The following is an 11,319-nucleotide window of genomic DNA, read 5'->3' on the forward strand; positions in this document are numbered from 1 at the left end:
CTGAAGGGTGAGTAGGAGTTGGGGGGAAGGGGTGAGGCAGTGAGGGACAGAGCAGGGGGCTTCGTGCAGGAGGTGGCTGGGCATGAAGGGCCCGGTGGATTCTTGTGCTGTGTGATGCGGGGAAGCGGGGCCCAGGAGCACTGCATCCTGGCCAGGGGCTCAGGGAGAGTAAAAGCCTCTCGTGAGGCCCCGGGAGCCCGGCAGTGCTGCACAGGCAGCCACGAGGTACTGGGTCCAGCCAGCCAGCCTCAGGGGGAACGAGTGGCCATCCGCCTGCCTCGGCTGCTTCCCAGCGCTTCCTGTGTCCCAGCATCTCAGACCGAAGCCACTCTCAGCCAGGGGCCCTCACCCGGTGCCAGTGCTCTTAGGCCTGCCTCCTGCGATGATGATGATGATGATGATGATGATGATGATAATGATGATGATGATGATGATGGCGATGATGGAGGGCATGAGGATGGTGCTATGTGGGTTCAGAGCAAGTGTTCCAAATCTCATGCGCTGCTCACACAGCCCTGAAAGGGAGCTTGGTGCAATTTTATTCCTCTTTTCTGGTTCAGGGGGGCTCAGAGGAGGAGGTGACTTATTCAAGGACACTCAGGGAGAGTGTCTCAGAGCCCAAGGGAGGCTTGTGGGTGATGGGTAGCCGTCATGGACTTGGACAAAGATCATATTGACCTTTGACTCCTAAGCCTCAATTCTGTAGACTTTGTGGAGACTCTGGGAGAGGAAGACATTTTTTCTCTACCCTTCTAGGTTCTTCTAGGTGATCTAATAATTAAATTGATGTGAAACAGATTAACAAGAGAAAATTACCAATTTTAGTTACATACGTACATATGAGAACCCCACATACATAACAGGTTCACTGTCAGAAGGTCAAAATCAGGTACATATGGCATTCTAAGCCAAAGATGGGGTCAGGTGACTTGAGGCTTCAGAGGGGAGGACAGTCATTGCAGGACAATAAGAATAGCGGGTGTTCGGTAATTAGATGTTTGCCCTGCTATATAGATAGGTCGTAAAAGTTATTTCTGGTAATGTCATCATAGGCAAGGCCCCCAATTTAAATTCTTTGAGAGGTAAAAGTTTCTCGTGAGCTGGCAGGGTCTTGATTTGCCTTCAGCTCAAAATAATCCACATGTCAGTGTAGCACATCTTGGGGAGGCCTGTTATGAACCCCCTCAGGGCAAGGCCCTCCCAAACACACCCTGCCGGGGTGCCCCCACCCCTGCACGCGTGCGCCTTCCTGCTGGCTTTCGCTGCCCCTTCTTGCCAGCTGTCTCCTGTCCTGGCTGAGAGGGAGAAGCCTATGTTCTTACCCACACCGTGCTCGTCGGGAGAAGTCCCGAGGCATTTTTACTCTTGCCATTTTCTTGGGGTCTCCTCTCCTGAGGCATGAGGACAAGTGACCTAGGGCTAGGTCAAACGTAGCCCAGACTTTGCTTCTGCCTCTAAAGCTGTCGTTAAGCCAGTGCTCCAGGAGGGGCCCCAGGCACCCCCCGTCTTGCCTCAGGGTCAGTTTCCAGCCTCCCTGGGCACACCCCGCAGGTGTGAGGCGGCCTTAGCCCCGCCTCCTGTATGGTTCTTTTAACGCCAGAGACTTGTAATCTGACCTGGATCCTGCACAGCTCTGGGCTCTCCCAGTCCCTGGATACAGGGAACCCGCAGACATCCTGGACGGTGCGTGGACCCAGTCTGTTGGCGTGACCGGGGGTGGACCGAGCTGTGCACAGAGCAGGGGATCGGGCCCTCCAGCTGCCCTGTCTAGACGGGTCTGCCAGCCCTGCTCCTCGGAGCCCCACTTGTCAGCGTTCCCCCAACCCCACCACTCACTTTGGACCTCTTTGTTTCCAGATTTGAATTCAGGTGTGTTCTTTGCACCTTGACATGGCTTAAAGGCCGACCCTCTGGGGGTGGGGGGAAAACTATCCTGAGCCCCGACTTTGAAGTGCACAGGTTGTAGGATGAGGCAGGTCGACTACAGCTAGCCCCACGGCCAGGCCACCGTGGACAGAGGACGGCGTGAGCTGGAGGAACTCTGGTACATGAGGTGAACGCAGGTAGCACACTTCCTCCTCAGTGCAGACCCTCTGGCCGCCCTGGCTGCCTGGCTTCGGGAGATGGAAAGGAGGTTCTGTGGCTGACCGGTGAGATTGCACTGGAAGTACGCTTAGCCTGGTCTGCTGGTCCACGAGCCTCAGGCCAGTGATTGCAAAATGGAGTCTGGGCCTCGCTGCCCCACCCCTGCCTCTCTCACGACTCAGGTGCCTGGCCTGACCCTCAGCCCTTAATCTGAGCCCAGATACCTATCAGGTGTGTGGGCTGATGAACAGCTGATAGCATCTCTGCAGTCACCTCTGGAGGTATCTGCTTCTTCTCTCTGGGGACTCTGAGACCAAACCCTTCCCCAAGGGCTGAATCCCTTCTAGAGGGAGGGGCAGGTTCTCAGGGAGGGCTTCGGAGAAGTGCTGTGTTGGGCAAATTGTAGAGAACAGTGTAAATACGGCGATTTTTCTGTCTCTTCCTTTTCTGCTGTCAGGAAGGGGCATCCCACGGCCCACGCTCCGCTTTGAAGGATGGAAATGGGCTGGGAAGGGGACACAGAGGGACAAGGGACTTGCGTGCACATTGGTGCCGTCCTCTTCTCCTTCACAGGTACGTCTGCCTTCCAAATGGGAGAAAAGGGAATTATGCTCAGAAACCGCAGCCGTTTGTGCCCTGGACTCTCCAAGACTTTCTGCAGGGAGGAAGGACATCCCTCCCTTCGAGGAGCGAGAGCCTCCATTGCCGAAAGAAACTCGCCTCTCAAGACTGGGAGCAGCCGCACCGCCTGTTCACACGATTGCTGAGCGGTATTTGGGAAAGTATGAAACCAGAGCTGCGCCGGTTCCTAGCGGTTCCCGGAGGAATGGCCGCGAAAGTGGCCAACCGATAAGCTAGCTGGCGTCTGAAGACCAGAGTGATGCGATGTCAGATGCGGTGAACCCCGCTCCGGACGCCACCGTCGCCCGCTCAGGGTGACTCTGAACAGGAATTAGCGTCTTCAAGTCTCAGAGAAGTAGGATTAAAGTTGGATGTTCTCTCTCTTTGACATAGTTGGTTTTAGGATACCTTTCGGAATGACTGACTGTACAAAACAGGGAGCACATTCAGGAAGAAATGAGGCACAGGGCAGTTCCCCAGAGTGGCCCTCTAACTGTGTCAGAGTCATAAGTATGTCTGGGCGTGGGGCCCAGGAATCTGCATTGCACTTTAAATGAAGGTATATCATATTTATAGTAAAGGGCACTGCCTTGAAGCTCATAGTCCAGTGAATTTTTACATGTGAATAGAGCTGTGTAGCTACCACCCCGTGCACTTCCAGGAGCCGCGAAGCCTCCCTCATACCTCTTCCCGCTAGAGGTACTTTAATCCACATCTCCCCATTCGGCAGGCACCAACCACTATTCTGATTTTTATCCCTATCAGTTCGTTTTGTCTGTTCTCAAACGTCACTCAAATAGAACTGTACATTATTCATACTCTGTTGTGTCTCGTGAGGAACAGAGTGAAGAAATAAAACGGAGCCACATAAAGGGAAAGCTGCGAAATTACTAAAATCGAGTTTTGAATGTTCCAGTCCTGAGTCGATGCCTGGATATAGATCAAACCTCCAGAGACTTCCTGAAGAACTCACGCATCCACACCACCCGACGTCCAGGATCCAGAGCACCCATCATCGGGAGGATGACCATCTCGGATCGATCCAGAGGCTGAGAATGCAGGACCCGTTCTTCTCAAGAACGTACTTTTTGTTCTAAGAACCCGCAGCTTCTCTTTCTTCTTTGGAACCCTCCGGGTATTGCCTAGTTGCCGTTCTTGTTTGCAAACCCTAAGACCCTTGAATCAGACTTTATCATTTGTTTCTAACTAAAGCCTCCTGACTCTTTTTGAGTATGTTCGACACATGTTTCCTCTGCTCAACATCACGTTTGTGAATCAGCTATATTGTGCGTGCCATTGGTTTGTTCTTTTTACTGCTAAGCAGTGTTCCACTCTATGAATATAGGGCAACTTGTTAACCATATTCTTATCAGTGGCATTTAAGCTGTTTCCGATTTTCAGCTACAATGAGTAAAAGTGCTATGAATATATTTGTACGCAGCTTTTGGTAAACACACGCACTCGTTTCTCTTGGGTAAATAGCCAGGGTGGAATCGCCTGATCGTGGGGTAAGCGGGATGGCTTGGCCGCCATGTGCCAACTTGGCTGGGCCGCATTCCCTTCCTTGTGTGATTCTGGTGAGGGTGGGCCATGTGGGAGATTACCGAGGGGACTCGAGGGCAGAAGGGAAGCAGCAGCTGTTTTGTGGCTCATGCACATTATGGCTGATCTGCTGACCCATCCAGTCGGCAGGAAGCAGCAGTTGGCTCCTCTTCCGGTTTCTCTCCCTCCTGAGCTGGCTGTGTATTTGTTTAGCTCTGTGGTAAAAGACCCTGGCTTCTGCAAAATATTCGCTCCATCAATGACAGAGGCAATGACTGACATGAGTTTCAGGGATTCGGTTTGTCCTCGTGGGGTTCCAGTTAGGCTTATGGGGTTCAGACTGTTCTTGCCGTCCCTCACGTATCATCCATCTTCAATTCCCACCTGCCTGACCTGTGGAATTCAAGCTCCAACGTGAGATGTAGAGACAGCAACAGCCTTGCAAGACTGCTTAACCAGCTCCCACGTGAAGGCCCGATCCCCATGCCAAACAGCAGTGGCTCTGCTTCCTTGGTTGAACCTGGCCGATACCGTAGGTGTAGGTGTTTGTTTAACTCAATTCAAAGCTGTCAAACACATTTCCAAAGCGGCTAGTCCTACTTACTTCCTCCAGCTGTTCTGCATCCTTGCCAGACCTAGTTATCGTCATCCTTTCAAATTTTACCCATCTGCTGGGTGGGCATCTGCATTTTTAAACAAGCTCTCCTTGGGACTTTTAGGAAAGATAAAGGATGAGAACCTGGTTTGAGGAAGGACCTTGGCACTTGAACTTGAAGGAGACAGTTTGATTCAGAATTTTATCCTCACCACTTACTGGCTGTATGATCTTCGTTGACTTTTCATCTCTCCGGGCTTCAGTTATTTCATCTATAGAATGAATTATTAATCATCGCTAACAAGTATTGAGTGCTTACCAGATGCCAGACACTGTTCTAAGCGCTTTATGTGTATTAACTCACTGGATTCTCTCGACCCATGATGAGGTGAGTGCCATTGTTACCTCTAATTTAGAGGTGGGGAAACTGACTTACTGGGAGTCAAACCCAGGCAGTCTGGCTCCCTTGGTGTCCACCGTCTGCCATCCCTCCACTGCAAGGCGGCACGGAGATGAAATGGGAGTGGATAAGCTGCACAGGGCAGCCCAGCGAGTACACATTGATCTTCCTTCTTCACTGGGTCCCCATGGGAAATCGCCTTTCGGGTCTATCAAATATGCAGAAATTAATCTAAACAAACAAACAAACAAACAAACAAACAAATCAGGCCACCATCGTAACTCATGCAGCCAGAAAGGTAGGATCCAGTAGAATCCAGCGTTATCCAGAGAAGACAACACCTATATGGCTCCCCGACGTGGACATTTTGGCTCGTGGGCAGGTAGGAGGCCTTAGTGGGGAGTGTCAGGCTTCGCCTAAGTATATCGCCATCAACTCTCTTCACTCTGATTTTATACTGACCAATGAACCTTCTGGTATTGATTTCCTTTCCCAAAAGTCTATCCTTCCTGAAAGAGATTGTGCTGACCAGTCAACCTCAGGATTCCTGTCTGCTGGGTGGTTTCATTTCTCAGTGCGAATTAATAAATTGCATTTCGGGTTTATCAATCAGTCTCTTGTGAGTTTGTTTAGCGTAGATCAGTTCCCTCACACCTAATTATAACTCAGCTCTCACGGGGAAACTGGGGAGGAAATACCATCAGGGTAGTATCAGAGAGGTGTCTAGAGAATGATATTAAAAAAGTATGCTTTGAGACCAAAGAGGACTTCTGTGTGTTTGGGGGAGGGAGCATCAAGGAAGGCTTCCTGGAGGAGGATGCCATTGGCACAAGAAGAGGGACACTATAGCATAAACGTGTGGCTAAAACACAGGCTCTGGAGTCTGCCTACCTGGGTTGGAAGTCTGTCTCTTCCCACTTGCCAGCCGTGTGACTTGGCCACCTTGCTTTCTCTCTCTAGGCCTCACATTCCTCGTCTTTAAAGCGGGCATAGCGAGAGCAGCCACCTCGTGGGGTGGCTGTAAGGATGACATGATTCTCTATAACATGTATGACTCTTAGCACAGGACTTGCCACACGGGTTATAAGTAAATGGTTGTCATTACTGCTGCTGTTATTAATACCCAAAGTAATGGTTTTCATTGAGGAAACTTCTAGGAGAAGGCGACAGATCCGAGGCCTGCTGGATCCCCAGAGACAATTTTGTCTCAAAGGGAGTGAAAGCTGAGTCTGTGTTTGCGTTAAGACTCGCCGGGCAGAAAGCTCATTGCAGTCTATGGCTCTTTCCTTGAGAGTGGTCACAGCCCGTCCTGTGGTTTTGCATCCCACGAGCAGAGCTGCCTCCACAATCTATAAGAACCCATCAGCCTCGAGAACTTCCGTGGTTTCTGAGTCACCGTCAGGCCATTTCAGCTTCCAAGCAGAAACTCCCAAGGCGGACTTACCATCTAGGCCTTTTCTGCCTTCTTCCGTGTGGGGGAGGGAGCTACACCCCATAATAGATCCCTGCTGACCATCAAATCTCTGTGTGGAGGCCCAGCGTCACGGCTAGTCCCAAAAGAAAAGATGCTCAAGATCGTCCAGCTAGGGTGTTCCAGACCCAGGTCTGCTTCTTTGTCCACTGTCCTTTCTCCAGATCCTGGTAGGGCCTTCTCTAGTTTCACCATGAACTTGATTCTTCTGCCCAGTGCGGGGAGGAAGGGAAGAGAGAAACAGGCAGGCATGCTAGAAGACAGCTGGGGTTCCAGTCACATGTGCTCTCCTGGCAAGGGGAGATGCCCTCTGCTCCCCAATCTCATCCTCTCCCCCAAGTTGTCCCCTGACAGCACCCCCTCCTTCTGCACGATGGAAACTGCTTCGGTTTTGCCCCAGGTCCCTTTGCCTTACCCCATCACAAAAGTGGAGAGTTCCATGGGCCCCCCGCTATTTCCTGTTCTTTGTCTCTTGCGGTTGCTGGGCATCTAAAAAAATCTCCATTGTTTTCACTCAGGGATCCTTCTCTTGGATTCATTTCCTCTTTTCATGAGAGTGCACGTGGTTGGGTGCAGGTGGTCAGCAAAGTCGGGCTGGGAGACACAGACCGTGGTTGAATGAGAGGCAATGCTCCTCTCTTGTCTTAATCAATGACACCTCTGAAAGGGGTACCCGCCCTCTTTTCTGTGACTGATAATTGCCCCCTGTATTAACCCAATTCCAGAGCTCTGTCCTGTGCTTGGAGGAGCTGAGTGGGATACTCGTTAAAAACAGTAGGGCTGATTTCCCAGTCTTGCCACTTAGCACCTCTGTGATCTTGGGGGATGTTGCTGAATCTCTCTGGGTATCAACTGGCCCAGATAATGGACTCTAATAACGACACCTATCCACACAAGACTGCCATGAGAGTCAGCAGGAGAACGAGCACAAAGCACTTAGAATGGTGCCTGACAGGTGGTCAGGGTCCCGTGAATATTAGGTCCTATTGATAGTGGTTATTATTCCTCTCCGGGGCAGGGGCATGCCACGGTGTTGCCAGCTTTCCCCAGCCTGGTCCTTAGCTTTGGAGATTCAGAAGTTGTCAGTGCACCCAGGGTTCTAGCAAAGTCTATGCAAGAAGTCAAGTTACCAATAAACGGTTGCTTGATGAACAAGGACTTGAAGCTGGGTGGAGGGCAATGGGCAGCAATGGGCAGCAGGAGGCTCACAGGCTCACAGGGCCTGTGGCTCCCATTTCTATCACAGGGACTGGCTTGGAAGCTCTGTGTGGCTGGTCCAGGAGTCCTGCTCTCCTGCACGTGATAGGGAGGCCAATCTGGTGTGACATCTGCTGACTCCAGCATCCACCAGGGCTGAGCTGGTTAACTTGACTGGCTGGAGCAGCCTTCTCTCCCCAGTACCTTTCAGATTCACCCTTGGTTAGAGAAAGGTCTTCCCAGAGCAGAGAGGCCGCCTCTTCCTTCAGGGCTGTATAGAGGCTCCCAGGTCTTGTCAGAACTGCTCCGAGCACATCAAGGGACACACTGAAGGGCTCAGCTGTCTGATTCCCTCCGCTTCCTGTCTTGCCCTCTCCGGTTCATGAAGAGACCTCCTTCCCACAGCTCACAGTCCAGACAAACAGGTCCCTGTTTTGGACAAGTCTAGTCAGGTGGGGAGGTCGCCCCGGTTACACTGATGTGTGTTTGGGTGCTACCCAGAGACCAGTTCTCTGGGCTGGGGCTTCTGATACAGATGACTGAGTTCACCCATCACAGGGCGATTCCCCCCCCCCCCCCCGCCCCATTTATTTCATCCTTAGGTTAGGAGCACTTTGTAATCCTGCTCAAATGTGACTTCATGATTTCCTTTGTTTTTCAAAAATTAAATACTTCCTGTTAACAACAATAGCTGCTCTTTATTAATTAGCCAGTGTACTAACTGGATGATTCTCTTACATTATCTTTAATCCATACAACAACCCGCTTCCAATTTTATAGATGAGGAGACTGAAGCTCAGAGGGATCCATAATATGGGTAATTGGCCCAATATCTGTGCCTTTTTTTTTTTTTTTTTGGCATTGCCTCGAGATGATTGGTATTTTTCTTCCCAGTTGAAATGAAAGAGAAATGTTTGCATTTACCTTTCATCTTTTAAAACAAGCTCTTGAAACCTCATTAAAGAACATAGCTGAAAAAAAAAACAGACATTTTGATTTGCATGAGCCCAGATTTTGCAAGGACAATAAGGTTATGTTTCATGTGTTTGTTCGCTTGGCATATCAGAAACCAAAATCTTTTATCAAATGGGAACCATGGAAATCAGCTCTTACAGCAGAATGGTGAGGGTTTGAAAACATGTCAATGTCCGGGTGAGATATGATGAGTGTCTGAACAGGGCAGTGGCCAAGGATGGACAGGAGAGATATCAAGGGGGTAGAATCAATACGATGTGATTGATTGATTGATACAGGCTGAAGTCCAAACACCTTCACTTAGACGGCCACTCCGGTCTCAAGTGTTGCCATTCCCCTTGCCGCGTCTGCTCCAGCTGGTTCCTGAAAGAACATTCTTGCTCTGTCCAGGCTCCATGCCTCTGAATCCATTACCTCACTCCAGAAATCATGAGTTTCTCTGTCTCTCTCCCCAGCTAGAAAATGAGCTCCTTCAAAGAAGGCACTGAATCTCCTCTCTGTGAATCCCAGCCTCCGGCACAAAGCCTCCTTCGTGCACCACGAATATTGGTTAAGCAAATCAATAGCTTAAAAAGAGATGCGAAGGGAAGAGGAAGAAAGGAAGTAAAAAGAGAGGAGGAACGAAGACGAGTGTGCCGTCAGACCACATTTAATCGCTCCTTTCTCTGATGTTACACATTAATCCTCATCAGTGAAGCAGGAGAGTGATCTGCATAGCTCCTGCCTCCGCTGGCTGCTGGAACCAGAGCCAAATAAAATGGGAATGGTTCAGAGACTACTTAACATTCTGTCCCAACAGTTTCCATAAGACTTTCACGTTACTAGAGGCAGTAATATGCCTTCTGCAGTCATTGATGTGGGTATGGGATGGGGGCACTGAGAGCCAAGAGAGAGGTAACAGTAAGGTAGACAGAGTCCCGACGACCTGTCCCACGTCCCGAGCTCCAGTCCTGGATGCACAGACAGCCCCAGAGCTGGGCCTGACAGCGCCTGCAGATTCATATTCTCAAATCTCTCTTTCTTTGCTTTGACTTTTTCTGTTTCTCCTTTGCTACTTCCACACTCACTGATCCCCCAGGTCCTCAGGAGACCAAACTATAAGCCAGAGCAGAAGATAGGGCTTGAATTAATTTCAGTGTCTTTGTGTCTTGCAGTAAAATAGAAAATCTTGCATCTGAAGTCTTGTATGTCCTGAGCTACTAGATTTTCTCACGGATTTTTTTTTTTCCATCAGTTAATTTTTAAAGAAAAGATTTGTTTTCTCTAACAGCATCCGATGTTAAGTCGGGCAGTGTCAGTGCACAGGTTCGGGAGTCGGGAAGACACCGCCACTTCAGAGAGTGACCTTGGGCAAGTTCTTTTGAAGTCCCGTCTCCAAGCTGCGTCTCTGGCTCAGTCTGCATACCTGGAAACGGGAAAGCCCAGTACCACCCGCAGTCTGCCTACCATACCTGCGGGACTTCATAAATCGTCTCACATTTCCTTTGTGAGAATTACTGTGTAAAGGTTCTACAGTCCCTCATCTCACAGGCAGGGCAGGCAAAGAGCTTGCTTGGGGGCTATGCAACTAGTAAGTACCCCGGGCATAGGACAGGGACCTGCCGCTACGCCATGCAGTCTGTGGCTGGGTGGTCAGTTTCTTTAGTCTTTGTGTTTTGGTAGAGATCTAAAAAATACTCCCTGGTTCTGGCCTTATACTGTCTTAACCTCTTTCTTCTTCTTCATTAAAAAGAAGGGTGGTCTTGAAATAGCTTCAATCCCTTAGACCCTGGGGGCAGGGTGTCCGGGAAGGCTGGGCATGGTGGTCTGCCAACTACACTGACTACGTAAGAAGCTCCCTACCCACCCCCCACCCCCCATTCAGCTTTTGAGGAAGAAATGGCTACACAGGCCAAGGAAGCCAGCAGCTCACTTGCCCTGGGCCAGAAAGACAGCAATGCAGCTGATTCAGCTGGCTATCTCATGCTGATCACAGGCTCCGATGGGCAATTATACATGTCTTTGATTAATAAAAAATGGGGCAATGAATGAATACTTAATCAACACAGTCTGGCGGGGAGGCTCTTTCAGAAACTGGGCTGGGGGTGAGGCAGGGAGTAATCAAAGGGGTCTTAGGAGGTGAAAAGGCAGGGCACCCCCCAGGGAGTGGATCTGGAAAGCTGTCCAGCTCTGGTTCTTGTCTCTGATTCTGTGCTGGGGATTTGCTGGGAGCACGAGAAAGTGTGGGGCTGGTGGACCGATGGCGGGAAATGTGTTCTGTGCCACCGACGTAGTCAAGGAAAAACACAAGGAATGGGGGAGGGGTGTCTGTGTGTCTCCGGGTAGCTGTGTGTCCTCTGGGTGTGTGCTGTGAGCATGTGAGCAGCTGGGTTCTGTGGTCTGCCTGTGCGTGCAGTGGTATTAACACTAACCTGCTGGCGAGGGAGGAAAGGC

This window comes from Pteropus vampyrus, unplaced genomic scaffold (assembly GCF_000151845.1).
Source record: "Pteropus vampyrus isolate Shadow unplaced genomic scaffold, Pvam_2.0 Scaffold352, whole genome shotgun sequence".
In the NCBI taxonomy this organism is placed as follows: domain Eukaryota; kingdom Metazoa; phylum Chordata; class Mammalia; order Chiroptera; family Pteropodidae; genus Pteropus; species Pteropus vampyrus.